Source organism: Pelophylax lessonae, assembly GCF_965119305.1.
Source record: "Pelophylax lessonae genome assembly, chromosome: 4".
NCBI lineage: Eukaryota > Metazoa > Chordata > Amphibia > Anura > Ranidae > Pelophylax > Pelophylax lessonae.
The window spans coordinates 110,669,707-110,685,736 of NC_138771.1; the positions used below are offsets into that span (position 1 = coordinate 110,669,707).

The window sequence follows — 16,030 nt, forward strand, 5'->3', positions numbered from 1 at the left end:
ACACAGGTTCTGAATGCTTCTTATTAATCAAACCTGTACATTTGGCTATACCCAGGGCTTGATTATCATAGGGACTGTTGGAGCTACAGCTCCAGGTCCCTACCTTTAATATAGGCCCAGCCGCACAAAAAAAAAAGGCCGCACATGGAAAGCAATGTGCTAATAGGGAGAGATCTTCCTTGACTGGCCCTGCCTTCCGCCCCCACCACCTGGTGCAGTGTTTTTCGATCTAGGCGCCACAGGAGTCCTCAGCACTGTCAACTCCTGTGATTGTGATGTAATGTTGGATCACACCTTGTTCCCTTTGTATGATCTGCCTGGGATCCACATGGACTACACTTCACATTACAATCATAAAATTGGCTGGCACTGTCATATTTAGGCTGATTTTTTATATGTTATGCATCTACTCCCGAGGAAGCGAACAGTGATTCACAAAACCCATTGAGTTTATCGGATGCAGCTTGCTATATATACATCTACAAATAATATATGTATATACATAGGAACTGTGTATGAATTAAATGTTACAAATCACCCTAATATGATTTTAACCTGATTTTACCATGATGTAAATTATTTGTGTCAATAAACCTCTAATCATGTGAAATGTATGTGTTATGGGGTTGTATGAGTGATGTGTCTCAATTAAAGTCCCCAGGGCAAATGTAGCAAAAATTGTGTATATATGAAATTGGGATGAAAACACATCACCATTATGGTGGTTTCAGATCACATTCTTTAAAATATGCTGGATCACACCTTGTTCCCATTGTATGATCTGCCTTGGATCAATGGCAGACTACTGTGGGGGCCCATAATTAGTTCAAACTGGGGTCCCCTCATTCCTGATCCCTCATCTGTTATATTGGCAATAGAAGGGTGCCTTTTTTTTCACTCTGCTCCTCCAGCCCTTTACATGACAGCTATGCTCTTTAACTTTTACACAGCATATCCTCCTTATCCTACTCCATCAGCCCCTTCCCTTTGAAAAACAATTCATCTTCCACTTCTGTCATCTATGCCTGACACGTGTCCTCCTTATCCGGCTCCTCCAACCCTTCACATGCCATATCCTCCTCACCCTGCACCATCAGTCATTATCCATTAAATTGCATCTATCTTCCTTACCAATTACATGGCACGCAATTTTGTTTCCTTATACATACCCTGCATCTTTTGTACCCAGCTCCACCAGCCTTTACTTAAATATCATAGAGCCCTTTCCTTGCTCCACCAGCACTTTAAATACCACGTATTCTCCTAAACCATTACATGACATGCATCCTTCCCTTTTCTACAAGCTTTTACGCTTTACATGACATGCATCCTTGTTACCCTTTAAATTCAATGAATCATTCTTTCCCTGTTCCACTAGCCTTTACCCTTTAAATACAGTACAATGTATCCTTCTGACCCATCATATGACATTCATCTTCCTTACTTATTAAGTAGCATGCATCCTCCTTTCCCTTCCTTACTGGCTTTTACCCTTTACATGACATGCATCCTCCTTTTATTTTACATTATGTGCCTCCCCCTTACCCTTATAATGCAATGAATCATCCATTCCCTACTCCTTTTGCCCTTACGCTTTAAATACTATGCATCATCCTAACCCATTACATGACAATCCTTCTTTCTCTTCTCTATCAGCCTTTACCTTTACATGCCAATATCCCCCAGAGGAGAAGTCAAAATAAGATCTCTCAATGTTACAAACCTTGTCTTTTAACAGATATTCTCTGAATGCTTTCCAAATTATCTCTACCCTGTGGAACTATATGCAATCCTCAAATAATAAAAAGGGAGGGATCTCATGGTTTTACAGCTACTTTTGCCCCTCTAAAGAGGAAACTAAACCATCCTTTATGCTTGCTTGGGAAAAATAATTGGGTAAATTGTTTCCTACTGATAGGTGGTGGCCCACACATAATTACCAGATGTCACACTGTATTGACCACTAGGATAACATTCTCAAAATACTACATAGGGGCTATTTTACACCTTATAAACTATCTAAGATATACAAGGACCGCTCTCAGTTATGTTGGAGGCATTGTGGAACCATAGGTGATTTATTAAATATACTTTGGGACTGCAAATGCATTCAAAGTTTTTGGAATGCAGTCTTCATTTCCAGAATTTCGGGTATCCTTAGGAAACCTGCTCCCCAATTAGGAATACTGAACATATCTATAGGCAAGTTTCCTAGACAATATAGATCCATTGTAGCCCATATTCCTATTGCAGCCCGACTGGTAATTACAAAGAAATGGAAGACTACACAGGCACCTACGATTACTGAAGTAGTCCATAGAGTCAACACTCATTTTTGTTACGAACATGTCATTGCTCATAATTCTGACAACCTTAAATCTTTTCACTATAGATGGTCTAACTGGTCTAAAATGTATCTGTGACGGGAACAGTTGATAGAAGATATGTGATATAAACTCTACCTGGTGCACAGGGTTTGTTGGTGTAGTTTTGTAGTATCCTGTACTTTATTTTACGTTTAGTTTGGTCTTTCTTGCAGAATACAGTTTACGATATTTCACCAATTTGTAATACACTATTCATACTAATTGGAACCAAGCTTATTGTATGCTTGGCAACATCTTTGTTTGATGTGGCACTTTTGTCTCATTGAGTCTTGGATCTTACTGAACTTACAAATGTGTTGCAATACTGCTTTCTTTGTACTCTGTCATTCTTTCAAAACCTTTTAAATAAAAAATATTGAATGATAAATACAATGATTCATCCATTCCCTACTCCACTAGCCCTTACCCTTTAAATAACATGCATCCTGCAGACCCATTACATGACATGCTTCTTCCTTACCTTCACATGGCATCCATCCCCCACCCTTTCCCTTCTCTACCAACATTCACCCTTTAAATACCATGCATCCCCTGACTTATTACATGACATGCATCCTCCTTACCCTTTACGTGACATGTGTCCTCCTTCCCCTGTTCTATTAGGCCTTCCTCGTTACTTGACATGCACCCCCCTTTCCCTTCTCTACCAGCCTTTACCCTTTAAATACAGTGCATCCTCCTGACCCATTACACAAGATGCATGCTCCTGACTCTTTACATGACATGCATCCTCCTAACACTTTACATGACGTGCATCCTCCTGACTCTTTACATGACATGCCTATTCCTTTTTTGCTTTACCCGCCATTACAATTTACATGATATGCACCCCTTTTCCTTTTCTATTGGCTTTAATTGTCTGTAATTCAAATATTTAATTTGTTTCAACAAAAAACAGGGAACAGGTATCTGACCGACATCGAAGGGTCAAATTTATGCAGAGGCCTGGAAGCAGGAAAGCACTGGTATTTTAGGTGTTTTAAAGGCTAAGTTCACCTTAAAAAAAAATAATAATAATTGCACATATTTTTGCAGGTAAGCCAGTTTCAGCAGATCGTGGGAGCAATGTCAGGCTCCTGAAGAATCTCAGAATAGATGTTTTCCTGTTCCTTCTGTATGGGCAGACAGTTACTGGAGAGCAGGAAGATCAATGAACTATAAGAGCGCTCCTAAGCTATTCTTCTTTTGGAGGTTTTTTGCTCACTTCTTGTCAGGTGAAATTAAAGCGGAGTTCCACTCAAAAGTGGAACTTCAGCTTAAAGTGGTCCTTAAAGTTTAGTTTATGCTACATTTGGCATGTCATTTTTTTTTGGGGGGGGGGGGGGCGGGTACCTAGTTTTGACAGGTACCCGCTCCCACTTCCACTCGGGCCGCCTAGGCGGCTCGGGCAGAAGTTCTCCTCTCCTCCTACCTCCCTGCAATCTTCTGGGACATGTCACGGGTCCCAGAAAATTGCCTGGCCAGTCATGACGCACAGCGCGACTCGCGCATGCGCAGTGTGCACCCGGCTGTGAAGCCGCAAGCTGTCACAGCAGGGTGCCCACACATGAGATGCCGGTGCCGCAGGGAGAAGATGGAGAGAACCAAGGGTCCCCTCGGCCGCATCACTGGACTGTGGGACAGATGAGTATGTGTTTATTAAGGCTTCATTCACATGTCAGCGTAGCGATCGCGGGCAGAATCACAGCGATTCTACCCACAATCCAGAAATCATTGCAAATCGCGGGGAGGCCTGTGCGTTGCCCGTGATTTGCAATAGCACCCCAAAGGCTGTGCGATGTTGCCGCAATTTGCGCCTGATCGCGCAAAAAAAATTGCGGGACGCATAATGCCCCAAAGAAGCTCTTGTACCTTTTTTGGGCGTCATGCATCCCGCGATTTTTTTTGCACGATGTTACCTCGATTCGGCAGGCGCAAATCGCGGCAACATCGCACAGCATTTGGGGTGCTATTGCAAATCACGGCCAACGCACAGGCGTCCCGCGATTTGCAATGATTTCCAGATCGCAGGCAGAATCGCGGTGATTCTGTCCGCGATCGATACGCTGACATGTAAATGAAGACTAAAAGTCAGCAGCTACACTTTTTGTAGCTGCTGACTTTTAATTAACACAAAAGCCAGTTGAACTCCGCTTTAATGGAGGGGAAATCTTATTAGTGGAACCTCATATAGCAGTAAAACCTGACAGGGTTATATTCCTTCCCCACTCAATCCAAATCTTTTAAAAATAAAGTTTTAGTTTGAGATACATTTTAATCCTTTGGCTACCTCTCAATTCTAGCTGCAAGTGTATTTGCTTAATAGTCAAATTATATAAACCATAAGAAGATTAGCTAAAGGTAGTGCTTTAAAACAACACTTGGGTTACATTTGCAGGAGTTTCAGCATTACTCTGATACAAAATAATTGTTAATCAGTCCCCTGGCTTTCATTTACAGCGTGGCTGCCTTGCCCTCTTGTCTGATTCTCTAGACTAGCCTTCACTAAATGGTACACCATGGTTCGGATCCAGAATGACTGACAGCCCAGTCCGGACTGTCAGCTTGCCATTCTGCTGTGCTGGATTCTCACTAAGATGGTCATTGGTTGCTAAGACCACAGGTGTCACAGCAACCAATGATGTCACAGTTATGCCGCGCCCCCTGCAGCATGCTTTCCCCAGCTCACACCCCCTACCTGCCTGGAACTAATGGACTCTACTTATCTAGAGGAAGACTCTAATAGGTGAATCTCATGTATGGGTCACTCTGTTGGGGGTACATTATGTAAGAAGGTACTCTTATGGAGACATCTTTTGTAGAGGGGCACTCTGATGGTGATACCTAATGTAAGGGCCACTCTTGTGGGAACAACTGATCTATGGGAGTACTCTGATAGGGACCCTTATGTAAGGGGGTACTCTGATGGGGACACCTAATGTAAGGGGGTACGCTCATAGGGATACCTGTTGTAAGGGGTTACTCCAATCGGCATACCCGATGTAAGGTGGTACTCTTATGGGGGCAACTGATCTGAGAGAATCTCTGATGGGGACCAAATGTAAGGTTGTTCTAGTTTCTTTTACCTGAAATGCGGATGTGATTAGCTTACTTTTATATTTTCATTAAAAAGAGATTTGGACTTCAGCTTCAGTTTTCACGACTAGACTTTCTTGAATATAAATTCATTACACCTGCTCTAGACAGTATTCATGCTCACACAGGCTCTTGTGCACACATGTACCAACTCTAGCTGTACTGACTCAACCTGACTCCTGGGCAGAGCCTTCTGCCTTCGGACTGTGGCAGGTGAAGCTCTGATCTACAGTAATTCCCAAGATAAAAAGGATTGTGTTTGCTGCACAATTAAGGGGAGCTAGTTGCTCACACAACGTGTACCTACGGTTGACTTCACTCCTCCAAAGTCTCTAAGACGCCCCCAAGTTCCAGGACTCAACCAGGATTTACCAGGCCCTAAGGAAACCAACAAACTTGTTTTCTCTCTATATGACACACATCCTGAAGCCCTTCTTCCTGTAAGGGTGAGAGCTCCTAAACCTTTATTGACCCTGCAATCCAGTTTCGATTGCAAAACTGCACTCTAACTGATATTTTCCAATAAGACATGGCGTTTTCCGGTCACAAAGCAAAGTATGATAATTGCTTTTAATTGATTTAAAATAAGAAATTTGGCAATACAAATGAAATTGTGATTAAGCTATCATTTCATCCAATACGCATATTCTGAATTCTTTGTAAGACTATAACCTGTAAACCATGGTAACATGCCTTATCTCTGAACAGTTTCATCATAGGAAAATTGAGAACCATTCAATTTTTGTAATCCAATGGACCTCTGGCTGTATACCCCCCACACTGAGGCTGCTGCACAAGCAAATCATTTGTATTGCGTGACTATGTCTCTCTGTATGTGGTTGCACAATTCCTATAGTTATATTCTGGTAATCTCCTGCATGCTGACAATCATTTTTTCAGTTCATGTTTGAAAAGTTTACAGATATCTATTTGAGTCATTCCTCTTAAAACATATTTTACACCTTTAGGTATACATCTAAGATAGAAACAACCAATTTTTATATATGTCCTTAAAACTCAGTGACAAGGTTTAGCGACCAGAAATCTGGCTCTGCCCCACAGCTAATTTAATTTCACCTATTCTACTACAATAACACGAGTCTCCATGCAAAAACTGAACTCTGTAAAGTAAAACACTCCAGTGTTGAAATCTGACAATGAAAGTCTCAGTAAACTATAAGAAGCTGGTTCATAGTTAGCCTACCAGTATCTACTTAAAGTTGTATGTTCAGTTTTGGATAGATTGGTCTTTTAGCCCCTTCTCACACAGCTGTTCCATTCAAATCCCCCTGTCCATTTTTCAGGTGATCTGATCAGAAGCTCACTGTAAAGGGCCATACACACTATTAGATTTTCTGAAGACTTTTTCCTTAAGATTTACCTTTTCTATGTAGTGCAAGGGGCCTGCCAGATTGCATTAAATTTGAAAGTGTTTAGGTTTGACCTCATATTATATGGCTTTGGTAAGTCTGAAGGAAAAAAATCTTCAGAAAATCTTATAGTGTGTATGGCCCGTTTGTCTATAGAAAGTCAAATGTATACAGATTTCCTTTATATCTGATTACTTCCAAGTCTGTCTAGGTCTCATAGGCATGCCCAAGGGTTTGCCAGGTGTGCATAGGCAAACCATAATGCTGGGGTTGGCAACCCCTTTAATTGCGATCTACCCATCGACAGGTAAAGTGACAGGTAAACCGCGATCCTTCCTTGCTGACCACTAGAACGAGGACAGAAGAATCAGCAGGGTCGGAATTTAGTGAAACCGATCTGTATCTTCTGCCTGCGACAGCTGAAATTAGGCTTTTCCTCCTCTTCCTCTTGCCAACATTCAGTTGCCACAGAAGGAAAATACAGGGGATCAGAACCAAAATATGCCAACTCTCCAGTCCCTCTTCTTTCTGCTGCCTGGGTCTCCCCTGTGTGCTCTCTTTCTCCCCCTCCCCCCATTGTTTCAGGATGGAGAGTGGGATAGAGGCTGGTAAATATGTCACACATGCATGTGTGTTGGAGCTTTGAGGTACACACACGAATGCAATAGGCTGCGCACACCTATGCTAGATCTGAAATGTAATCAAATCAAATGTGCACCTGCTGACATCGTTCTGCTCATTGACCTAGTATGGGTCTGGTAAACTCCAGCTTCAGGCTAGAGGAAAACCCAGAATGGACATGGATGTCCTAAAAGTGACCTTTGTTTCGTTCTGCTCTGATTCAGCAGAGGATCTGTTTATGGATCCCTTGCTGACCGGAACAGATGCTGCCAAGGGGAAAAGGCTGTTAATATGAAGGCTTTTTTCCCTTTTCTTTACTATATCACTGATTCAGTGGCATATTGAGTCTCGGGTCAAGAAAATGTGTTATTGAAGTGGTAGATCTATTTTAGGCAATATTTTATGGCAATAAAAGTTTATAATAGTATATCTCCTTGCTGTCACTTTTCTTATTCATGTATGCTGTGACAGAACAATGAATATTTCTGCCAAGCATTCCCACAGTTCAGCTCAATGAAGAATGTCAGCTGCACAAGGAGCCATATTTCTGGATTTGTCGTGGCACATAGATCGATGTACTAAAATGCAGCCCTCTGCCCTGCCTAATGACAAACTATCTCCTACACAATGCTTGCAGGAAGAAAATGAAATGAAATGAGTCACAACAAAGAACTGTTAGCGAAAGTTGAAGGGGTACAATTAGGTTCACACTTTGTGATAATAATTGACCCTTGTCAACGTCAGGCTGAGTCAGATTTAGTAATGTGGGCTACACGCAAATATGCTCAATCTGAAACAGCTACGGACAGACTACCATTATGAAGGAAATGACAAAACTAGACAAATAATTTTTCATTTTGTGTCATCCACACGTAAGACAAGGGGGTTGATTTACTAAAACAAGAGCATGCAAAAACTGGTGCAGCTACATATGGTAGCCAATTAGATTCTAACTTCAGCTACTTTAATTAACCACTTGCCAACCCTCCACAGTATATACAGTATCTCACAAAAGTGAGTACACCCCTCACATTTCTGTAAATATTGTATTATATCTTCTCATGTGACAACACTGAAGAAATGACACTTTGCTACAATGTAAAGTAGTGAGTGTACAGCTTGTATAACAGTGTAAATTTGCTGTCCCCTCAAAATAACTCAACACACAGCCATTAATGTCTAAACCGCTGTCAAGTGTAAAATTCCAAATTGGGCCCAATTAGCCATTTTCCCTCCTCTGTGTCATGTGACTCGTTAGTGTTACAAGGTCGCAGGTGTGAAAGGGGAGCAGGTGTGTTAAATTTGGTGTTATAGCTCTCACTTTCTCATTCTGGTCATTGGAAGTTCAACATGGCAACTAATGGCAAATAACTCTCTGAGGTTCTGAAAAAAAAGAATTGTTGCTCTTCCTAAAGATGGTCTAGGCTATAAGAAGATTACCAAGATCCTGAAACTGAGCTGCAGCACAGTGGCAAAGGCCATACATCGGTTTAACAGGACAGGTTTCACTCAAAACAGGCCTCACCATGGTCGACCAAAGAAGTTGAGTGCATGTGTTCAGCATCATATCCAGAGGTTATCTTTGGGAAATAGACGTATGAGTGATGCCAGCATTGCTGCAGAGGTTGAAGGGGTGGGGGGTCAGCCTGTCAGTGATCAGACCATATGCTGCACACTGCATCAAATTAGTCGTCCCAGAAGGAAGCCCCTTCTAAAGATGATGCACAAGAAAGCCCACAAACAGTTTTCCAAAGACAAGCAGACTAAGGACATGGATTGAGAATAGTAAACTCCGCGCTTATGGTTATATACTTGAATGAAAAAGTATGTAGGCTGCTGCCTCCCTAAAGTATAGTCAAAGACTATAGGTAGAAGAGAAATGAGGGAATTGGCGCTGCCTTATAAAGGTGATATAAATATGGGTAAAAAATGTATATAAAATATATGATGATATGTATAATGAAAATAGAGGAGTAGACTATGAAGCAGAGCTAATGTACAATATACAAAATATATAAAAAGTTATAAAAAATGAATAAATAAATATTGTATCAAATAATCAATATAGTGACATGTGCATAAGTGGCTGTAAGTGACATGTGCACATAAATAAATATATGAAAGTGGCCAAGTGCTAATAAATATATAAATAACTGATAATACTGTAGACAGGGATAAAGTGTTATAGATAAGTGATGATGTAATAATCAAAAGCAGTGACTTCGTTGGATATAAAATTCTGAAAAAAGTGACGAGATGATGATGTAAAAAGTGACTTAGTGGCTGTAAAAATCCAAAAAATATATTTTATAAAGTGACTTGGTGGCTATAAATGTCCGAAGAATATTGAATAAAGTGACAAAATTCTTTGTGTATATAATACACAAAACTGGTGACCCTGTGGTGGGTAGTGAGGTGCTCCGTGACCCCTATGATAGGTAGCCCACTCACCAGAAATACCCATCCCACACAGGGGTATAGAGCGGGTATATAAATAGGATGGTGGTCCCTCAGATGGATCCTTGTTCCCTCTGTAGGTCCAAAGGTAGACGTGCCGGAGGGTCCCTGTAGGGTACTAGGGTATATCGGGATTCCTAAAAGAGGATGGCCGGGGTCTGGTGGGGTCCTGTATGTATGGGGTAATGGCTCCAATGCTCCAGAAAGCAGTCAACCAGTCTCAGCAGGACAGATCGTGTACACATAGGCCATGCAGGGTAAGGAAAAGGCACATAGTGTAATACTGTATGACAAGTGCTTTATTGAAAATAACAGGTATATGGGTACTCACATTTGTAAAGATACAAATAAGAGGTAGGAAAGTCTGGAACGCGATGCGTTCCACGCCAGTGCCGGATCTGGAAGTGATGCGATGGCGCTGTACGCGTTTCGTAAGCATACGTCTTCAGCAGCGTTGGGTCACTTCCGATTAACTCCCTTAAGTATATGCGGTTACTAAGCAACGGATGAAGTAAACAAGTCGGGCATTAGATCAGCGAGCGGGAAGGAATCAATGGACTACAAAAAAAAAGGCGAACTTAGAAATGATTTCAATAGAGGGTAAGCTCAAAAGGAAATAATTAGTCCAAAGAAAAAGGATTACTGAAACCATGTCCTGTGGTCTGATGAGACCAAGATAAAATTATTTGGTTCAGATGGTGTCAAGTGTGTGTGGTGGCAACCAGGTGAGGAGTACAAAGACAAGTGTGTCTTGCCTACAGTCAAGCATGGTGGTAGGAGTGTCATGGTCCAGGGCTGCATGAGTGCTGTCAGCACTGGGGAGCTACAGTTCATTGAGGGAACCATGAATGCCAACAAGTACTGTGACATACTGAAGCAGAGCATGATCCCTTCCCTTTGGAGACTGGGCCACAGGGCGGTTTCACATCATGATAACGACCCCAAACACACCTCCAAGACGACCATTGCCTTGCTAAAGAAGCTGAAAGTAAAGGTGATGAAGTGGCCAAGCATTTCTCTAGACCTAAATCCTATTGAGCATCTGTGGGGCATCCTCAAACAGAAGGTGGAGGTCCCTAATATCCACCAGCTCCATGATGTCATCATGGAGGAGTGGAAGTGGACTCCAGTAGCAACCTGTAAAGCTCTGATGAACTCCATGCCCAAGAGGGATAAGGCAATACTGGAAAATAATGGTGGCCACACAAAATATTGACACTTTGGGCCCAATTTGGACATTGTCCCATAGGGGTGTACTCACTTTTGTTGCCAGCGGTTTAGACATTAATGGCTGTGTGTTGAGTTATTTTGAGGGGACAGCAAATGTACACTGTTATACAAGCTGAACACTCACTACTTTACATTGTAGCAAAGTGTTATTTCTTCAGTGTTGTCACATGAAAAGATATAATAAAATATTTACTAAAATGTGGGGGGTTTACTCACTTTTGTGAGGTACTGTATACATGTACAGTCTATACATGTACATCACTGAGCCCGCTGGAGTGCGCAGTGCAACATAAGCCCCCCCCCCCCTCCCCTTGGGGGGACACAGCGGATTGCAGTTCATGGTACCAGGCCACTTTGAGCGGCCCAAGGATCATAATGTTAACAAAGTGGTTATGAATGTGATTTATTCCTATTTTGTGATTGACCCACAGCTATCGCATGGTACCTGTACCATGTGATTAGCTGTAACCAATAACTGATCAATAGTAATCACCTCTGTCATGAATGAAATTCATTCATAACAATTCAAAGCATTGATGGTCCAATGATATTCATTGTATCAGCAATCAAAGTGTTAAAAAAAGAAAAATCCCTGATCCCTCCCCCTCAGAGAGTCTTACTTTAGTGACACTAAATTACTCTGATGAAAGTAGGAAAAAAAAAAAATATAAAAAAAATTTAAAAGAATGTTAAAAAATATTTAAAAAATGGAATAAAAATATTTGAAAAAAGCAATTTAGTTATTTTTTTTAAAAACGTCTTCAGTGTTCCTGATCACCACCACACCAGTCATATGATGATGCTGTACGTGCTGGTGACAGTATGTAAAAACAAAACTTTTTTTTTTTAAATAAGTTTCCTAATGTAAAAAAAAAAAAAAGTGCCAAAAATTAGAACTTGCCTTTTATTAAACCTTTTTTTAAATGCCACAGACTTTCTACTTATCAAACAAGGGTAATTTGGGGGGTATTTATACTGTCCTGGCATTTTAAGGGGCCTCAAGAAATGAGATAGGCCATCAGTACATCAGAGCTGATCAATTTTCAGATATATATGGCATAGTTTGTAGACAATATAACTTTCACATAAACCAACGAATATACACTTATTGGGATTTTTTTTTTTACTAAAGACATGCAGCAGAATACATTTTTGTCTAAAGTTATGAAAATACATTTTATTGGATATGTTTTATAACAGAAAGTAGAAAATATAGTATTTTTTAAAATTTTTGGTATTTTTTGATTTATATTGCAAAAAATAAAAACCCAGTAGTGATCAAATACCACCAAATGAAAGCTCTATTAAAGTGAAAAAAATGATTAAAATGTAATTTACTTACAGTGTTGCATGACCACGCAATTGCCAGTTAAAGTAGCGCAGTGCTGAATAGAAAACAATGCCCTGGTCATGAAGGGGCGAAAACCTTCAGGAGCGGAATTTGTTAAAAATGAAAGCTGCGGCTGGTGCTCAAAAAATTTTTTTTGGGGGGGGGCGCACAAACAGAAAAATGTAATAGGCATTGCTTTGTGGCAAAGAACGCTGTAAAAAATTGCGTGACTTTGAGGTTGCAAAAGTGTGAAAGGGGCCTTCAGTAATTAAAGTAGAGTGTGCCCCCTTTGAATGCAGAGAGACCAGCGTGCCCCCTTTCAATGCACAGTAACCAGCATGCTCCCTTTCAATGCAGAGTGACCACCGTGCCCCCTTTCAATGCACAGTGACCAGCATGCCCCCTTTCAATGCACAGTGACCAGCGTGCCCCCTTTCAATGCACAGTGACCAGCGGTCCCTTCAAAACACTGACCAGCGTGCCCCATTCAATGCAGAGACCACCATACATGCCCCCTTCAATGCAGTGACCAGCGTACATGCCCCCTTCAATGCAGAGACCAGCGTACATGCCCCCTTCAATACAGTAACCAGCGTGCATGCCCCCTTCAATGTAGTGACCAGCGTACATGCCCCCTTCAATGTAGTGACCAGCGTACATGCCCCCTTCAATGTAGTGACCAGCGTACATGCCCCTTCAATGTAGTGACCAGCATACATGCCCCCTTCAATGTAGTGACCAGCGTACATGCCCCCATTCAATGTAGTGACCAGCGTACATGCCCCCTTCAATGTAGTGACCAGCATACATGCCCCCTTCAATGTAGTGACCAGCATACATGCCCCCTTTAATGCAGAGACCAGCGTGCGTGCCCCCTTCAATCCAGTGCACTTATCTGGATCATCAGCAGCAGCAGCGGCGGCGGCGCGGCTTCTCCTCAGTCCCCCGGCGCGTCTCCCCGGGTCCTCCCGCCTCCTCCTCGGCCAATGGCATGGGGTTTGCCTTGCGGCCAATCAGGAATCAGGTATTAGACCCGCTCCCTGATTGGCCGGGAGGAGGATCCGTGGGACAATAGCGAATTTTCATTCGCTATTGTCACACAATGGGTGGAGTCGGGGCGCACAGCTCTGCGCCCCAGGTCTACTCTTTGCATCGCCCTATTAGATCCTCTGGCTCTAATCAGGTGATGCAAAAAAAAAAAAAAAAGCTCCATTGAACTCCATGCGTCCGGCGCACATGCATGCAGATTAGGGGCCGGACGCATGGATAGGGGGGGCCCCTGTGCCCCCAACACACCGGCCACCACTGGCTTCATCATATTTTGCTCTCTTCAGTTCTAGTAGATCAGCCCCATGGTGTTAACTACCACAAATAAACGTACTATGGTGCCATTTTTAGAGGGGTGCCAAATTTCCTATATCAAAGGACGGGAGCCACAATGTCCTTACTACTTTACTAACAGAAAACTTGCAAAATATTTGCACCTACTGTAATTTAATCTTTTCTTTTGAAGAACAACACGAAAGCTTATAAAAGATGGCATGTAGAGTTTTCAGAGGCGGGAGCAATCTATCTGTTAGTTCGTTATCATAAAGATTAGTAGTTAGCACTGCAGAGGCAAACTTGTACACAGTGTAGCCATGTTCCCCCAAGATGGCCTAGTAAAACATAAGGTTCTCATACAGAAACAGGCTTTGTTACTGATGTATATCTTCCTTGGCATGGGTATCCAAGGTTTTTTTTTTACAATAAAGTTGGACACTTTGCTTCTCCCTACGAGTAAAATAAAAGCTACTTAGAGTGACATGAAAATATGGCATAAGTATTGTGTAGATACATTTATAATAGCACAAACTAGAATCTTTTACTCATTTTAAGGGCCGTTTTTTTACCACATGCAGTCCAGTGAAATCAGAAATCAGAAAAGTAGGTTATATGGTGTCCAACGGCATAGTCCACACTGGTGCGGTCACTTCCAGTGCGGTCACTTCCAGTGTGTTCCAGTTCCAGAAAAAAAAGTAGAACATTCTGCATTTTTTCTGCACTAAACTGTACTAAAAAAAAATGCACCGGAATGCACTGAACCGCATCAAAATGCATCAATAATACACTGGACCCTAGTACAGTAAAACAGTGAAAAAATGAACCTGGAATGCATTCAGAAAAGCATTCAAAATGAATACAAAATGCACCAGAACAGGTAAAAAAAACTAGTTAAAACGTGCATGCAGAAACACATCTGGAATGGATCTGGAACTTGTTTTTGTGGTGTGAACCAGCCCTTAACCACTTGCCAACCGCTTACTATATATATATATATATATATATATATATATATATATATATACAGCGGCAGAGTGGCTCCTACAGGCAAAACCACGTATCGGTACATTGGTCGCCTGGTGGCAGCTAGGGGGCGAGTGCGCCTCGCCGGCAGCGCCTTCCCGCCCCCGATCGTCAGCGGCGAACCCTGTGCGTGTGTCAGACGGCTCCGATTGCCGCCTGACACCCGCGATCGTTTCCCGCTGAGAGAGAAGGACGGTCTGCTGTTGTAAACACAGTCGACCGTCCTTCTCCCTGAAATGACCAGAGAGCTCATGTGATCCTTCTATATAGGATCACATGTCTCTATGGTCATATCAGAAGCCACGCCCCCCCCCCCCCACAGTTAGAATCACTCCCCTAGGGTCACTTTTTTTTTTTTTTTTAATAATCTTTATTTTCAGTTTGTAACAAATCACAGAGACAGAAAAAAAATGAAAGGAATAATAAAAAACATATAAAGAAACAGATAACAAGGGGGAGGCTAGATAGCGCCACTCACCCGCAAACATAGCCATTCATGTCCACATATAAGGCACAAATTGGCAAAGGTGAAGGTCATGCATCCAAGATATTGGACGAGCTGCCGGACGCACGTAGCAGACTGAGGCTATACTTGCCCAAGTGGCCAGGCCCTAGGGTCACACTTAACCCCTTAATCACCTATACTGTTAAACCCCTCCCTGCCAGTGTCATTATTACAGTAACAGTGCATATTTTTACCACTGATTACTGTAGTAATGTCACTGGTACCCCCAAAAGTGTCAAAAATGTCAGTTAGGGGTCCGATCTGTCCACCGCATTGTCGCAGTCCCGCAAAAAATCGCAGATCTCCACCATTACAAGTAAAAAAAAAAACAATAAAAATGACATAAATCTTTCCCGTAGTTGTAGACACGATAACTTTTGCGCAAAACAATCAAAATACGCTTATTGCGATTTTTTTTTACCAAAAATATGTAGCATAGGACAAATTGGCCTAAAATGTTAAAAAATTTTGATTTTTAATTTTTTTTTTTTTGAGAATGTCATAGCAGAATGTGAAAAATATTGTTTTTTTTTTCTCAAAACGGTTGTTCTTTTTTTGTTTATAGTGCAAAAAATAAAAATCACACAGCTGATCAAATACCACTAAAAGAAAGCTCTATTTGTGGGAAAAAAAGGATGTACATTTTATTTGGGTACAGCCTCGCACGACCCTGCAATTGTCCGGTAAAGTAACGCAGTGCCGAATCGCA

General features: G+C 41.8%; 1 protein-coding gene across 2 annotated transcripts in view; it reads right to left on the reverse strand.

Annotated features, from left to right (window-relative positions):
* The window catches only part of APBA2 (amyloid beta precursor protein binding family A member 2), a 523,475-nt gene that overhangs the window by 149,041 nt on the left and 358,404 nt on the right, over window positions 1–16,030 (reverse strand). The window lies entirely within an intron of this gene.